Genomic DNA, 18,441 nt, shown 5'->3' with positions numbered 1-18,441 from the left:
AAGCAGACGTTTAAGTTTTATTCTTGAGAAAGTAAGTAAACTACTTAATACTTTTTTCTTTCTAGAAAATTGTATCAGTATTTGGGTCTAAAAAGTAATTTTAAAGCTAACAACATAAGCTCTTTTTGCTTTGTTTTTCTCTGGGAGAATATTATTTGCTAAAAAAAAACAAGACGTCTTCAGTAGGGCACTGAATTTGAAGGATATACTGTAGTTTCTCTGACTACCTCAACTTTGTAGAAATTGGAATGTGAAGGATATTGATTAACAAGATTTCAGCTCAATATGAAAGGGTATTATAGGTGTCAAAAGTGCAAAGTTAGCAAACACATGCTTTGTTGTGGCAATTTTCTCCTCAAACAACAGGAGTCTCCAGTCATTGACACTATTACAGGAAACACAAGTATTTGTATTTTCCACAATCACAATCCTCCTGCAATTTAACACCAACTTAGGCTTCCATATGTTGGCCTAGGTTAGTATGGAAACCTAGAAGCAGTCTATAACAGCAGTTTTCAACTGGTGACTGGTTAACCCCATGCTGCTCTTAGGGGATCTCATTTAACTTCTTGGGAGTATACAGTGGGGCAAGGTCAAAATGTGATATGTATTATTTATGATCTTAGTTACGCAGAAGGTAACAATTTAAGGAGCAAAATCTGGATTTTTGGGGATGGGAATTGGAAATGAGCAAATCAATTCTGTAGAATCAAAATTCGGCCTGAATGTTTTCAAAAATGTCTATTCTGTATGTTCTGAATTATTACTGATAAGATGTGGGAAAATTTTAGGGGAGAGGCAGATAGAGATAGAACACCAGAATGTGTATAAAAGAGCTATAGCTTTTCAGGGCATTTGAAGCACAGACCCCAATCGAATTTCCAGAAAACTGCCCATCACTGGTGGGCATCATCAGCATTACTAAAGAGTAGGGATGAGGGTTTGCCGGATTCGGCCGAACTTCAGGTCAAAGTTTCAGATCACTTTATTATTTTACGTTATAACATGGTTATAACGGAAAATAATAGCATTCTTAAGACAGAATGCAAAATAAAATGGCCACAGAGGGGTTAAAAATAATAAAAAAAAACTCACCTCATCCAATTGATCGCGCAGCCTTGATCGCACAGGTATTCTTTCTTCAGGACCTGTGAAAGGACATGCGATGACGTCACCGTGCTCACCACGTGGTGAGCCCGGTGACGTCACCGCAGGTCCTGGTGAATGAAGATAGAAGATTCTATCTTCATTCAGCAGGACATGCGATGACGTCACCGCGCTCACCCCTACTAAAGATGTTTCCCCACTATATACATATGGAATCAATATTATACCACAAACCTGATCACAGTGAATCTGAATTATTGTACCCACTTTGATACAGAGAAAAGGCAAAGGCAGAAATCCTCTGCCTTCGCCTTGTGCTTCCACTGTGCCCCCGCTGTCAGGTGGGAATGCCACCAGCAGCGCATCTACAAGCGTGCGCTTGTACTCGCGCATCTTACGATAACGCTCCTGGGGTGCCAGGGGCGTTGCTAGGTTAAAACATTCGGGTCCTGGGCCCTTGATGTTTTGTCCCAGACCCCGAATGTCCTGCCTGTCTGCTAGATGCAACTGTATTGCCGTCCTCAGGACAGCAATACAATTGAATCTAATACACTGGAAGATCTGTGGGAACTGTGGTGACATCACAGGTCATGTGACCAGCAAAACAGGCAGTAGTTGAAAAGTACCTGCGATGATGTCACCATCATGTGACCAGTGCAGGAGAGGACGGCAGTGAAGAGGAGAAATCCTGGGGGGAAAAGCTGTGGTGAGATCTGCTACATGAGGAGAGGTCAATGCTGGGAGTTGTGGTTATTTAACTGGGACTGTATTTAGGACTGAAGGGAGGGATGTTATTTACATGGGACTGTATGTTGATGGCGGCTGTGGGAGGGAGTGATGTTATTTACATGGGACTGAATGTTGAGGGGGCAATGTTATTTACATGGGACTGTATGTTGAAGGTGGCTGGTGGGGGGAATGATGTTATTTACATGGGACTGAATGTTGAGGGGGTGATGTTTACATGAGATTGCATGTTGGAAGCGGCTGGGGAGTAGGTGATGTTATTTACATAGGACTGTATTTTGGAGGGGGCTGGAGAGATGGTGTAATGTTATTTACATGGCACTCTATGGCGGAGAGATGGAAATAGTGTTATTTACATGAGACTGTATGTTGGAGGGGCTGAAGGGAGGGGAGTGATTTTATTTACATAGGACTATATTTTGGAGGGGGCAGGAGAGATGGTGTGATGTTATTTACATGGGCCTGTATGATGGACAGAGAAATATAATTACAGGTGGCACTGCGGGGGCATTATAAGTACTGGGGGCACTTCAGGGTGACCATTAACAGTAGAGGGCAGTATAAATACTGGGGGCACTTTAGGGGTATTATAAATCCTGGGGACATTAGGCATTCTTATTACTACTGGGGGCTCTATAGGAGGAACTTATAGATCTGCCTTATTTCTACTAAGAGCACTATGGGAGGGCATATTACTACTGAGGGGTCTGTAGAGAGCTTTATTACCCCTGGGGGTAAAAAAGGGGGCCTAATTTCTACTGGGGGCTCTGTGAAGGTATTATCAATACTGGAGGGCTCTTCTACTAATGGGGGCTCTCTTGGGGAGCATTATCACTGTTGGGGGCACTGTAGGGGCAGTTTTACTAATGGGGGCATTCTAGAAGGGAATTACTATTGGTGGGACTATGAGGAGCACTATTACTATGGGGGCACTATTATTTTTTTAGGATAGTATTTGGGGGTACTGGGGAGCACAGCAAGCAGCAGAATAACACTGTGGAGACTCCAGGTTGGGGGATGATGATAGAAATGTGCGGAAGCGAAGATGTCTGTGTGTCACACTCTGCAGAGACGAGGCGTGGCTGAGAGAAGTTATGCGAACCTAATGGAGAAGATGACAGAGAAGATCTACATCAGAGGAGACGTCACCTGGAGGCCCTGGATGTGACAGGTATGTGCTGCTGTATAGCAAGTACAGCAAAATACGGTGTGTGGGGGGAGGGGGGAGACTTAGAAAAATGGGCCATATTCATTGGGGCTTGGGCCACGGATATTTTGATACTCTAGCAACCCCCCTGGGGGGTGCAGAAATCACGCATTAACATTTATGGGGGTTTCCAAGATATTTTAACTGTTGACATATCCTACATTGTATAGAGGCTGTGCTTGGTATCTCAGCTCAGACCTATTCACTTCAATGGGCCAGTGATGGCGAACCTTTTAGAGACCGAGTGCCCATACCGCAACCCCAAAACCCCCTTATTTATCGCAAAGTGCCAACGTGGCAAGTTAACCTGAATCCTACAGTCCAATATAGTATATCTTTCATGTACTTTATCATGTAGTAGCTATAATAGCCTGTCTACATTCAGTGCACTGCCTGTGCTGTTCATGGTGCGTCCTGCGCTGATGAATGGCAGGAAAGGTCTAAGGCATATTGGTACACTCAGACTTTTTCCAGGGTGTGGGTGTCCACAGAGAGGGCTCCGAGTGCCGCCTCTGGCACCCGTGACATAGGTTCGCCACCACTGGCCTAGGCCATGTGACCGATAAAAGTGACATCGCATGGCCTAGGATAAGCTGCAAGACAGCAATGGCGCTACTGTGAGCACCGGTGCCTTCTCAAACACCTGATTGGCAGGGGTCACAGGTGTTAGACCCTCACCAATCAGAAACTGATGGCCTATTCAGAGGACAGCTGTGTAGCGGTGCAGCCATAGAAATAAATGTGCTTGCAGCGGTAATAGCAGGTTGTTGTCACTGCAACCTCAGAATCTAAAAAAATCCAACCAGGTTATTTGACTGAGTGGGTGGGGGGTATACAGTATAGCAATCTTGAATGGCCGCAGGAGTGAGTGTTGCATATGAGGAGGGTGTCACTCCCCATGTGCTTGGGTGGGGTCATTAAAAAAAAAATTATGGGCCAGGAGTAGTTGAATCCCCCACCCCCACCCAATGTGGCCCTAGTATAAGGGAATTTATTATTGCCAAATATCATATTGAATACTAGATTTCAACAAAATCTTGTTTTTTAATTGTATACCTATAGAAATGTAACTGCGATTGTGCTATACGACACACTTCTGCATCTCGCCAACATGGTTATATGGCCTATTTTCACAGTTACAGCATGCTGCCCCTTTGGGTCACCATGTGCAGAAGAGTCCAGTCCAGAACTGTTTAGTCTCTTTTAAGTGGTGAATGATGTCAATGCAGGAGATGCTTAGCAATCCATACTGAGTCAGATGCCCCTTCTAGTACAGTGCAGGCAGGAAAAGACTATTAATATGGCAGGATGTACAGTCAGGTCCATAAATATTGGGACATCAACCTAATTCTAACTTTTTTGGCTCTATACACCACCACAATGGATTTGAAATGAAACAAACAGGATGTGCTTTAACTGCAGACTGTCAGCTTTAATTTGAGGGTATTTACATCCAAATTAGGTGAACATTGTAGGAATTACAACAGTTTGCATATGTGCCTCCCACTTGTTAAGGGACCCAAAGTAATGGGACAGAATAATAATCATAAATCAAACATTCACTTTTTAATACTTGGTTTCAAATACTTTGCAGTCAATTACAGCCTAAAGTCTGGAACGCATAGACATCACCAGACACTGGGTTTCATCCCTGGTGATGCTCTGCCAGGCCTCTACTGCAACTGTATTCAGTTCCTGCTTGTTCTTGGGGCATTTTCCCTTCAGTTTTGTCTTCAACAAGTGAAATGCATGCTCAATCGGATTTAGGTCAGGTGATTGACTTGGCCATTGCATAACATTCCACTTCTTCCCCTTAAAAAAACTCTTTGGTTGCTTTTGCAGTATGCTTTGGGTCATTGTCCATCTGCACTGTGAAGCGCCGTCCAATGAGTTCTGAAGCATTTGGCTGAATATGAGCAGAAAATATTGCCCGAAACAATTCAGAATTCATCCTGCTGCTTTTGTCAGCAGTCACATCATCAATAAATACAAGAGAACCAGTTCCATTGGCAAACAGCCATACATGCCCATGCCATGACACTACCACCACCATGCTTCACTGATGAGGTGGTATGCTTAGGATCATGAGCAGTTCCTTTCCTTCTCCATACTCTTCTCTTCCCATCCCTCTGGTACAAGTTAATCTTGGTCTCATCTGTCCATAGGATGTGGTTCCAGAACGGTGAAGGCATTTTTAGATGTCGTTTGGCAAACTCTAATCTGGCCTTCCTGTTTTTGAGGCTCACCAATGGTTTACATCTTGTGGTGAATCCTCTGTATTCACTATGGTGAAGTCTTCTCTTGATTGTTGACTTTGACACACATACACCTACCTCCTGGAGAGTGTTCTTGATCTGGCCAACTGCTGTCAAGGGCGTTTTCTTCACCAGGGATAGAATTCTTCGGTCATCCACCACAGTTGTTTTCCATGGTCTTCCGGGTCTTTTGGTGTTCTTGAGCTCACCGGTGCGTTCCTTCTTTTTAAGAATGTTCCAAACAGTTGTTTTGGCCACGCCTAATGTTTTTGCTATCTCTCTGATGGGTTTGTTTTGTTTTTTCAGCCTAATGATGGTTGCTCTTTGGATCTCATCTTGAGAGTTGACAGCAACAGATTCCAAATGCAAATAGCAGACTAGAAATGAACTCTGGACCTTTTATCTGCTCATTGTAATTGGGATAATGAGGGAAGAACACACACTTGGCCATGGAACAGCTGAGAAGCCAATTTTCCCATTACTTTTGGTCCCTTAACAAGTGGGAGGCACATATGCAAACTGTTGTAATTCCTACACCGTTCACCTGATTTGGATGTAAATACCCTCAAATTAAAGCTGTCAGTCTGCAGTTAAAGCACATCTTGTTTGTTTCATTTCAAATCCATTGTGGTGGTGTATAGAGGCAAAAATGTTAGAATTGTGTCTATGTCCCAATATTTATGGACCTGACTGTACATCACGGTGCGCTCATTATTACACATTGCATTGCCTCTATATGGATAATACAAATAAAGGCGCTCATAAGGTTATTTCAACAGTTTGTAGTAAAAACTAGAGATGGGCATTGTTGCAATCAAACAGGAATAGCTCTTCTCTATCATCAAGCTGATTAATGTACCCAAATATGAGAGAACTAGTATTTAATATTTTATAGTTTAGCTCCTAGTCCATAATCCAACTCCATTAAAACCACATCACTGGGGACAGATGACCCCTAGCATAGTTACAATATTTCATTAACCAAACATTTTTGGTAATATCTTATTATGGTGTGTAACGGTAAAGTAAGAGAAAAGAATAACACATGTTCAGACACATCGTATTATTTAGCAACTGAACAATTCCCAATAATAAAGGATAATTCTTACTGTAGGTGCCTTCATGACAACTGGAGTTGTGGCCAACACTATTTGGGATATAAAAAAAAGGAGGAATTCATACAGCATGTAATATTTGAGACTACTGTGACATCAGTGTACTTATCTATGACATCACTGAATGTATTATCCCTTTACTGTGAAATCATGTTTATTATTCCTTTATTGGCAAAAAGACCTGCTACCCCCATTGGCTGTTTAGATTGGAAGTGGAAACCGTTAAAATCAGGATGCTAGAGAAAGGGATTCAGGGGGCAATTGTCACGACCATGCTCATGGTCGTGACTCCTGGACCCGCATGCTGTTGCCGCGGTCTGGTCTTGTTATCAATCACAGGTGAGGGGTGAAGTATGTGGCCTCACATGTGGTTGCCGCTGGCAACATGATGTTATTCGCAGTATAGCGGCCTGAGCTGTTGCTGGGCAGCTTGCTGTTAAGGGCATGCGGTTGCACCTGACAATCTGTCTTTGTAGGTGTGCCTTTTGTCTGTATGGTGTGCACTGTGACATTTTCCCTTCACTTGCGGTTGCTCGCGGTAACGTGTGGTGTTGTGTGCATGTGGTGGCAGTGTCTCGGCCTTCTGGCTGGTTCCCAGGACATGGTTGCCACGCATGCCGTTGCCGACGGTAACAGGTGGAGTGTGGTGTTTATGTGTGTATTTCCCTTTAAGTGGTTTCCATTCTTTGCCTGGTGTAGGAAGGGTTAACTCCCTTCTTAGTGTGTGAACACTGGGTGTGTCTGTGTGTGGGTAAGGCTACTTGGGCTATTTAGCCTCTGCTGGATGCCTGTAGCTGAGGGGTACTTCAGCCATGTTTATGCTGGAGTCATCCTCCTGGTATTATACCATCTATCCAGTGAGGGCCACCCTTGTGGTCATAAGTAATGTTTAGACATAGATGTTCTTATCTTATTATATGTCTAGTGGTGTCTCTATGTTTATTGCAGCTTATGGTTTCTGGGTTCCTGTGTGCTTTGTGTGTGTGCTGTGTCCTTTTGTGTTTGGTGTGGACATTAGCACTTCTGCACGGGTTCCAGTCTGTCTGTGGCAGGTAGGTGTTGTACTAGTTTCACTACCTGCCATTGCCATCTGCTGTATAAGTTCCCCATTCCTTGCAGCTTGGCCAGTGAGGCTCCTGTTCATCCGTGCCTAGGAGGAACAGGTCGTCTTATCCTGCTCCTAGTTCCAGGGCTGTCCTGAGGGCTAGTAGGGACCCTAGGTTACGGAGTATGAGCCCTCCTACCATCTGGGTTGGCTCATACAGCTAGGAGTCAGGGTCATATTTAGGGACGCTATAGGAGGTGACCTGCTCCCTGTTTCCTGTCCTGGCCCAGCAGCTACCCTTTATTGTTGACACCGCACGGCTGAGGTTTTCCCCCACCCTCAGCCGTGACAGCAATGCACTGGATGAAATTATCCCACTGTGTGATATCACTATTCATTATCCCTGTACTGTTACATTACTGTGTTTTTTTGTTTTTTTTGGGGGTGAGGGGGTAAAATAAAAGGAGATTCCAGAACGATCCTACTGTTGATTGATTTATCAAAACACATAAAAAAACACTACGTGTTTCAAGAGTAGTCACTCTCTTCCTCAGGGACTCTTTTTTATGAGTTTTAATAAATCCGTGAACCCTAGGAATTTGCTGGAATCTCCTTTTTTATTTTGTTTTACCCTGATTTCACAGGAACTTTTGCTTCCATGGAATGGAGCCGCACCTGGTTGGAATCGGGATCCATTCAGACCTGAATGTGCTTCACAGCGTTGTGCCCGCTTAGGCACAACCATATCTGGTAAGCCTAAGTCTTTATTGAGCACTTATATTACTGATGGTCCTCACACAATGTAGCACCCCGCTACTTCTTCTTTACCATTGTGTTTATTATCCCTGTACTGTTATTATACTGCATTTATTATACCTGTACTGAGACATCACTGCGTTTATTATAACTTTACTGTGACATCATGTTTATTGTTCTTGTACTGTGACTAGAGATGAGCGAAGTTTACAAAACTTCAATTTGGCTGCTTTGCCGAATTTCACAAAGAAATTGGCTTTGTGGCGATTTACTGTGTCACGAAACGTATTTCTTTCAAAGTAGCGGGCACAATGACGGGGAAGATTCATCACTGATAGCGGCATCTGAGATAAAAAAATACGGCTTTCAGTGGTTAATCGGCAAAAAATAAATAATACCTTATCCATTTGAGCGCGAAGAGGCCACCGCGGCCATCTTGATTGAAGATCCCACGTGAAATTTCATGTGGTGCGTGATGACATCATCACTCTGGCCAACGTGGTGACATCATAAGTCACCAAGCATGAGATTTTGTGTGGGATCCTCACACAAGATGGCAGTGGCGGCCTCTTCAAGCTCAAATGGATGAGGTGATTATGATTTATTTTTTTTACCGCCATTTCAGGCAAAATTGATTCGTTGCCTGAAATATGGATTGAAGTCCACTTTGGATACTTCGATTCGCTCAACACTAACTGTGACGTCACTGTGTTTGTTGTCTCTGTACTGTGACACAGATAACACATTGTAATATAACAGCTGCGTGTGCTCAAATGTCAAATTAAGATCCACTGGTTTATTATTAATCTATTTATTAATATATATTTTATCTTTTTTCATTGTATCTGTCTACCTATCTATTCTGTCTATATTATGTCTAAAGCATTAATATTTAATTGTAAAAAAAATCAACCCAGTATATGTAAATTAATACCTACCACATTTATTTATGACTCTGGTATTATCAGGGGAAAAATATCCATAGTAATAATTTTATTGCAATGATATTTCGTCCTACAAAGTTCTGTAGAAATGGCAGCGTACCAGACATCTTTAATGGCAGCATAAAATTAAACACCATTTAGTTTGATATAAACTTGATATAGTATGTAAATTAAGTAAGTTTCGATATGTGTCTCCTTACTTACATCTGTTGGCAGTTTAAATAGTTTTAGTGTCATTAATTGTTATGAAAGTGCAAGATTTGCTGTATTCTTGCCGCTTAGGACCAAAGGCACAAAAGTCTAATTGAACTAAGTAATTAGTAATTTGTCATTTCCTATTGTCAGCAATTACTTTCCATTAGAAATCCACAGTGAAAATACTAATTCGAAGTGAGGTTTGCATTTTATCGCTGTCCATCCAAATTAACTTAAAATTGACAGTTACATTTCATTTTAAAGTTGTAAAACACACAGAGAAGGAGGGAACGTCATACTGTAATTTATAATTTATTACTAACCCTAGAATTTCTGAAATCACCTCTGCCCCTGAATTTCGCATTTTTAAAAATCCATATTTTTTTATGAATATGGACATATTCCTACAAACGCAATTTCAGTATAATTCTGCTAATGAATTCCATTTATAGTAAATTCTAACTAAAAAAGTAAAAAATAAAAATGTATTTATTGAAGAAAAAAATAAAATGTAAAATAATAATTACCGGTATTCGATTGAATGATTCTTAAAATGATGTTAATCCATAATCCCCTAATCATTGTAATTTTATTTATTTTTTTCAAGTGAATGGGATGAGCAGTACCATGTACATCAGCATAGAGAAGAGCATGCTGCTGCAATGATTTTGCTCTGCTTATCAGAAGGGTTCCAGGGTTTAGTTCCTCTGTGGTTTCATATTGATGGTGTTTTTATTTCTCTCTCTCTCTCTCTCTCTCTCCCTCTCATTTTTGAAAACATATGTACCTCTCATTTCAGGTGACTTTTCAGAATCAACAATCATTACATTATTCGGTACATGAGAAATGACACTACATCCAGCCATAACTTGACTTATATTTTGCATTTATTAAAGTCTGTAGACTGTAAATCTAGCTGTAAGTTGTCCCTGATCTCATCTCCAGAGTAGTCAGAGACTATGATGTCTCCAATACACAGCACAGAGTAGAGGAGATAGTTACCTACATATATAACCAAGCTAAAATTGACTCTGATAACACATATCACAGGGTTCATTTGTGCCATCTTTTCATTAAAGCCATTGAATTACATTGAAAGAGTTAGTTAACCTTTTTGTGCCATTTTTTACTTGGGGTTGTCTGACTTCAGCAAATGGCATGTATTGTGTAGAGAAAGTTAATATAAGGCACTTACTAATGTATTGTGAGACAACCTCTTTAATGAGTTAACCATCAAGTTTAGCTTGGCTGCATCTGTATGATGATTTTTCAAATACGCATAGAAACAGCACGGAGGTCATTATATGGTATTATATGGCAGTTTTGAGCAGTGTTATTCATTTTTCTATAGATTTTTACAGCAGCAGCTATAACCTGATCTCTCATTGAAGCTGATAATTGCAATGGCATGACAGTTTTAAGTCAGATAGATATATGTCAATGAGATTACAATGATGATCTCTTACCATGTAGAAACCATTCTGAAACAGGGAATACAGGGGCTTCACACCCTTTAAAATGTAACTGTCATTTATTTCCTTTATTTTGTAAGTTATAGGGTGATTGATAAGAAATGTATTTGTAATATACTTTATTAAGTGAGTTTGTACATTTCTATGAAAAAAAAATAGTTGTGTCCCTTCTCTGCATGAGCATTGCTATAAGGCTAATTTCACACTGGCGTTTTGGATTCCGTTTGTGAGATCCGTTTCAGGGTTCTCACAAGCGGTCCAAAATGGATCAGTGTTGCCCTAATGCATTCTGAATGGATAAGGATCCGCTCAGAATGCATCAGTTTGCAGCGTTTTGGTGTCCGCCTGACGATGCAGAGGCAAACGGATCCGTCCTGACACACAATGTAAGTCAATGGGGACGGATCCGTTTGCACTGACACAATGCAAAACAGATCTGTCCCCCATTGACTTTCAATGGTGTTCAAGACGGATCAGTTTGGCCAATGTTAAAGATAATACAAATGTATCAGTTTTAACCCCTTAAGGACTCAGCCCTATTTCACCTTAAGGACTTGGCCATTTTTTGCAAATCTGACCAGTGTCACTTTAAGTGCTGTTAACTTTAAAACGCTTTGACTTATCCAGGCCGTTCTGAGATTGTTTTTTGTCACATATTGTACTTCATGACACTGCTAAAATTGGGTCAAAAAAGTTATTTTTTTTGCATAAAAAAATACCATATTTACCAAAAATTTTGAAAAATTTGCAAATCTCAAAGTTTCAGTTTCTCTACTTCTGTAATACATAGTAATACCCCCAAAAATTGTGAGGACTTTACATTCCCCATATGTCTACTTCATGTTTGTAGCATTTTGGGATTGATATTTTATTTTTTGGGGATGTTACAAGGCTTAGAAGTTTAGAAGCAAATCTTGAAATTTTTCAGAAATTTACAAAAAACAAATTTTTAGGGACCACTACAGCTCTGAAGTCACTTTGCGAGGCTTACATAATAGAAACCGCCCAAAAATGACCGCATTCTAAAAACTACACCCCTCAAGGTATTCAAAACTGATTTTACAAACTTCGTTAACCCTTTAGGTATTGCACAAGAGTTATTGGCAAATGGGGATGAAATTTGAGAATTTCATTTTTTTGCCTAATTTTCCATTTAACCCATTTTTTCCACTAACAAAGCAAGGGTTAACAGCCAAACAAGACTGTATCTTTATTGCCCTGACTCTGCCGTTTACAGAAACACCCCATATGTGGCCGTAAACTACTGTACGGCCACACAGCGGGGCGTAGAGTGAAAGGTGCGCCGTTTGGCTTTTGGAAGCCAGATTTTGCTGGACTGTTTTTTTGACACCATGTCCCATTTGAAGCCCCCTGATGCATCCCTAGAGTAGAAACTCCATAAAAGTGACCCCTTCTAAGAAACTACACCCCCAAGGTATTCAAAACTGATTTTCCAAACTTTGTTAACCCTTTAGGTGTTGCACAAGAGTTATTGGCAAATGGGGATGAAATTTGAGAATTTCATTTTTTTGCCTAATTTTCTATTTTAACCCATTTTTTCCACTAACAAAGCAAGGGTTAACAGCCAAACAAGACTGTATCTTTATTGCCCTGACTCTGCCGTTTACAGAAACACCCCTTATGTGGCCGTAAACTACTGTACGGGCACACAGTAGGGCGTAGAGGGAAAGGTGCGCCGTATGGTTTTTGGAAGCCAGATTTTGCTGGACTGTTTTTTTTACACTGTGTCCCATTTGAAGCCCCCCTGATGCACCCCTAGAGTAGAAACTCCATAAAAGTGACCCCATCTAAGAAACTACACCCCTCAAGGTATTCAAAACTGATTTTACAAACTTTGTTAACCCTTTAGGTGTTGCACAAGATTTAATGGAAAATAGAGATACAATTTCAAAATTTCACTTTTTTGGCAGATTTTCCATTTTAATATTTTTTTTCCAGTTACAAAGCAAAGGTTAACAGCCAAACGAAACTCATTATTTATGGCCCTGATTCTGTAGTTTACAGAAACACCCCATATGTGTTCGTAAACCGCTGTACGGGCACACAGCAGGGCGCAGAAGGAAAGGAATGCCATACGGTTTTTGGAAGGCAGATTTTGCTGGACTGGTTTTTTTGACACCATGTCCCATTTGAAGCCCCCCTGATGCACCCCTAGAGTAGAAACTCCCAAAAAGTGACCCCATTTTAGAAAGTACGGAATAGGGTGGCAGCTTTGTTGGTACTAGTTTAGGGTACATATGATTTTTGGTTGCTCTATATTACACTTTTTGTGCGGCAAGGTAACAAGAAAAAGCTTTTTTGGCACTTTTTTTTTTTTTTGTTATTTACAACATTCATCTGACAGGTTAGATCATGTGGTAATTTTATAGAGCAGGTTGTCGCGGACGCGGCGATACCTAATATGTATACAATTTTTTTTATTTATGTAAGTTTTATACAATAACTTCATTTTTAAAACCAAAAAAAGTTTTAGTGTCTCCATAGTCTAAGAGCCATAGTTTTTTCAGTTTTTGGGCGATTATCTTGGGTAGGGTATGATTTTTGCGGGATGAGATGACGGTTTGATTGGTACTATTTTGGCGTACATGTGACTTTTTTGATCACTTTTATTACCTTTTTTGGGAAGTAAGGTGGGCAAAATTTCAATTTTCTCATAGTTTTTATTTTTTTATTTTTATGATGTTCACCGTGCGGGGAAAGTAACATGACCGTTTTATAGATCAGGTCGTTACGGATGCGGCGATACCTAATATGTGTAGTGTATTTTATTTTTTTAATTTTTATTCAGTGATGAATGTTTTTTTTTATCTTAACTTTTTTCACTTTTTTTTACATTTTTTTTGACCCAGACCCACTTGGTTCTTGAAGATCCAGTGGGTCTGATGTCTGTATAATACAGTACAGTACAATATATATTGTACTGCACTGTATTTTACTTACACTGAACAGATCTATGCTTTTAGCACAGATCTGTTCAGCACCATGGACAGCAGGACGCCTGAGCAGGCGTCCTGTTGCCATGGGAACCTTCCCCGTCTTCCTTCGCAGACGGGGAAGGGTAAGCACGGGGCTGAGGGGGGCTGTCGGGGGGCTCTCTCCCTCTCCATCGGGGGGCTGCAAAGGCACAGCAACCCCCCGATGGAGAGGGAGTAAGCTCCCTGACCGATGACAGTTAACTTTTTCTATACAGCGGTCTGTATGGACCGCGGTATGGAAAGGGTTAAACGGCTGACATCTGCACAGATGTCAGCCGTTTATACCAGGGTGCCAGAAATGTGCTGGCACCCTGGTATAACCACTAGAAGCCAACGATCATTCAAGGGGAGGCGGGCGGGGGATCGCAATCCCGCCTGCCGCACCGCCCGCCTCCCGCAACGCCCCCACCGCATGCAACACCCCCCCCCGCACCACCCGCCGGCATCAAATCGTGCAGGGGTGCAGGGGGGGTGAAAAATATTGATTTTAGGCACTCAAAAGTTTCTGATCCCCGCGGTCAGGGACCGCGGGGATCAGAAACTGCAAAAAGCGCAGCAAACCGCAGGTCTGAATTGACCTGCGGTTTGCTGCGATCGCCGACACGGGGGGGTCACATGACCCCTCCTGGCGTTGTCACAGGATGCCGGCTGAATAATTTCAGCCGAAATCCCGTTCTGATTAACCCCTGGGGCGCCGGAATACTGATTTCAAGTTAGGACGTACCGGTACGCCCTGAGTCCTTAAGGACTCGGGAAATAGGGCGTACCGATACGCCCTGCGTCCTTATGGGTTAAACGGATGCATGCGGTTCACACCAAACGGGAGTGCGAAAGTAACCTAAGAAAAACCCCTCCACACTGTTCAGCACGGCACAGTACTAAACAGTGAAGACAATGGGCTCACTACTGCTGTATACTATGCTATGTTTATATAGTTTTGAGCAGTGTTGATGTGGATCTAGCACTGGGGTGAGATAAAAAGAGGTAATAAAACCAGCAACAGTATCTCTGTGTCTCTGCATCTGCTTCCTCCTCTTACCCCTCCCTTTTCTATACATTTTTAACAGCAGCAGCTATAACCTAATCTCAATGAAGCTGATACAGTAGGTGAACCCGATTTTGTGTCAATCTCGCTGTATTTCTCGGCGAGATTGAGCACATACGAGCCCCATCGCGGGAGCCAGCGCCGAGCTGGCTTGCCGCGATGGAGAGCAAGCGCGTCATAGAAGCGACGGGAGATCCGACTTGGATTCCCGCCAATTCTACACGTGTGCGGCGTTTGTTATGAATCCTGAGGGGGAAGTCCCCGCCGGATTTTAAATAAAAATCCGGCCTGGGTCCCGCCCTCAGGAGCATACCGGGCCCTTAGGTCTGTTATGGGTTGTAAGGAGAGCCCCCCCTACGCCGAAAAAAACGGCGTAGGGGTCCCCCTACAATCCATACCAGACCCGTATCCAAAGCACGCTACCCGGCCAGCCAGGAAGGGAGTGGGGACGAGCGAGCGCCCCCCCCCCCCCCTCCTGAGCCGTACCAGGCTGCATGCCCTCAACATGGGGGGTTGGGTGCTCTGGGGCAGGGGGCGCACTGGGGCAGGGGGCGCACCCCCACCTCAGAGCACCCTGTCCCCATGTTGATGAGGACAGGGCCCCTTCCCGACAACCCTGGCCGTTGGTTGTCGGGGTATGCGGGCGGGAGGCTTATCGGAATCTGGGAGCCCCCTTTAATAAGGGGGCCCCCAGATACCGGCCCCCCACCCTAAGTGAATGAGTATGGGGTACATCGTACCCCTACCCATTCACCTGCAAGAAAAGTGGTAAAAACACAAATAAACCACACAGTGTATTAAAATATTTTATTTTTCTGCTCCGGAGGCCGCCCCCTGTCTTCTTTATTAGCTCTTTTACCAGGGGGGGGCTCTTCTTCTTCCGATATCCCGTTGGGTCTTCTCCGCTATCCGGGGGGGTCTTCTCAACTCTCCGGGGTTCTCCTTCTGTCTTCTCCTTCTGTCTTGTTGTCTCCTTCTGTCTTCTGTCTCCGGGGGGGGCTCTTCTTCTTCCGATATCCCGACGGGTCTTCTCCGCTATCCGGGGGGGTCTTCTCAACTCTCCGGGGTTCTCCTTCTGTCTTCTCCTTCTGTCTTCTCCTTCTGTCTTCTCCTTCTGTCTTGTTGTCTCGGCGCACCCCGATTCTTCGTCTTCTCTTCTTGTTTTCGCCTCTCTCTGTTGTTGACTCGGCGCACCCCGGTTCTTCGTCTCGCGAGACTCGGCGCACCCCGATTCTTCGTCTCGCGAGACTCGGCGCACCCCGATTCTTCGTCTCGCGAGACGAAGAACCGGGGTGCGCCGAGTCAACAACAGAGAGAGGCGAAAACAAGAAGAGAAGACAAAGAATCGGGGTGCGCCGAGACAACAAGACAGAAGGAGAAGACAGAAGGAGAAGACAGAAGGAGAACCCCGGAGAGTTGAGAAGACCCCCCCGGATAGCGGAGAAGACCCGTCGGGATATCGGAAGAAGAAGAGCCCCCCCCGGAGACAGAAGACAGAAGGAGACAACAAGACAGAAGGAGAAGACAGAAGGAGAACCCCGGAGAGTTGAGAAGACCCCCCCGGATAGCGGAGAAGACCCGTCGGGATATCGGAAGAAGAAGAGCCCCCCCCGGAGACAGAAGACAGAAGGAGACAACAAGACAGAAGGAGAAGACAGAAGGAGAACCCCGGAGAGTTGAGAAGAGCCCCCCCTGGTAAAAGAGCTAATAAAGAAGACAGGGGGCGGCCTCCGGAGCAGAAAAATAAAATATTTTAATACACTGTGTGGTTTATTTGTGTTTTTACCACTTTTCTTGCAGGTGAATGGGTAGGGGTACGATGTACCCCATACTCATTCACTTAGGGTGGGGGGCCGGTATCTGGGGGCCCCCTTATTAAAGGGGGCTCCCAGATTCCGATAAGCCTCCCGCCCGCATACCCCGACAACCAACGGCCAGGGTTGTCGGGAAGGGGCCCTGTCCTCATCAACATGGGGACAGGGTGCTCTGAGGTGGGGGGGCCGCAGTGCGCCCCCTGCCCCAGAGCACCCAACCCCCCATGTTGAGGGCATGCAGCCTGGTACGGCTCAGGAGGGGGGGGGGGGGGCGCTCGCTCGTCCCCACTCCCTTCCTGGCTGGCCGGGTAGCGTGCTTTGGATACGGGTCTGGTATGGATTGTAGGGGGACCCCTACGCCGTTTTTTTCGGCGTAGGGGGGGCTCTCCTTACAACCCATAACAGACCTAAGGGCCCGGTATGCTCCTGAGGGCGGGACCCAGGCCGGATTTTTATTTAAAATCCGGCGGGGACTTCCCCCTCAGGATTCATAACAAACGCCGCACACGTGTAGAATTGGCGGGAATCCAAGTCGGATCTCCCGTCGCTTCTATGATGCGCTTGCTGGGATGTGCTGTCACTATCCCAGTGAGTGCGAGATCTCGGCACCACGTCGCCGAGTATCAGCGCGACGCTGTCGTGCTGAAAACACAATCTCACAAACACCTACTGTAATTGTAGGGGCATCACAGTGTTAAGTGAGATAAATATCTGTCATTGAGATAACAACGATGATCTGTTACCATGAAGAAACCATTCTGTAACAGGGAATGTAGGGGCTTCACACCCTTTAAAGCAGTGTTCCTTATTTCCAGTCATCAGGGCCCACCTGCCAGTCATGATTTAAGAATATCTCACAGAATTGATGCATTGATACTAATTGCATCACCTTCTCAATACTAAGGAAGTCCTGAAAACATGACAGGCAGGTGGGTCCTAAAGACTGGAGTTGAGGAACACTGCTTTAAAGTGTAATTGTGATTTATTTTATTCATTTATTTATTTTGTAATCTATAGGGGAAATGATAAGAAATGTTTATGTAACATACAATTAAGTGGGTTTGTATATTTCTATGAAAAAAATTGTTCTGAAGTGTCCCTAAATGAGTCTTGCTAAGAAAAACCCTTCAAAACTGTTCAGCACAGCGCCACAGTGAAGACACGGGACTTGCTACTGTTGTATTTTATGCTATACTTATATACTGTCCGACATATTGTAGAACAGCTTCTCACTGTCTCCCCGCCTTCTTTACTTACTGACAATAGTGAGCCCTCACCACTGACAGTGTAAAAATGGCATTGAGACAGGGCAGAATATATGCCTCAAAAAAAGTATTCATACCCCTTGAACTTTTCCACATGTTTTCACATAACACTCACAAACTTAAATGTATATTATTAGGATTTATTTGGAATAAACCAACATAAAGTAGCAAGTATGTGCAAAGTGAAATGAAAATGATACATAGTTTTCAAAAATATTGATAAATAAAAATCTGAAAAGTGTGGCGTGCATTTATATTCAGCCCCATGTACTCCGATCCCTCTAAATTGAATCCAGTGTGACCAATTGCCATCAGAAGTCACCTAATTAGTAAACAGAGTCCACCTTTCTGTAAATTATTCTCAGTATAAGGGTCCATTCACACGTCCGCAATTTCGTTCCGCATTTTGCGGAACGGAATTGCGGACCCATTCATTTCTATGGGGAAGCACGATGTGCTGCCCGGATCCGGAATTGCG

This window comes from Bufo bufo, chromosome 7 (assembly GCF_905171765.1).
Source record: "Bufo bufo chromosome 7, aBufBuf1.1, whole genome shotgun sequence".
NCBI lineage: Eukaryota > Metazoa > Chordata > Amphibia > Anura > Bufonidae > Bufo > Bufo bufo.
This window is presented reverse-complemented; position numbering follows the sequence as displayed.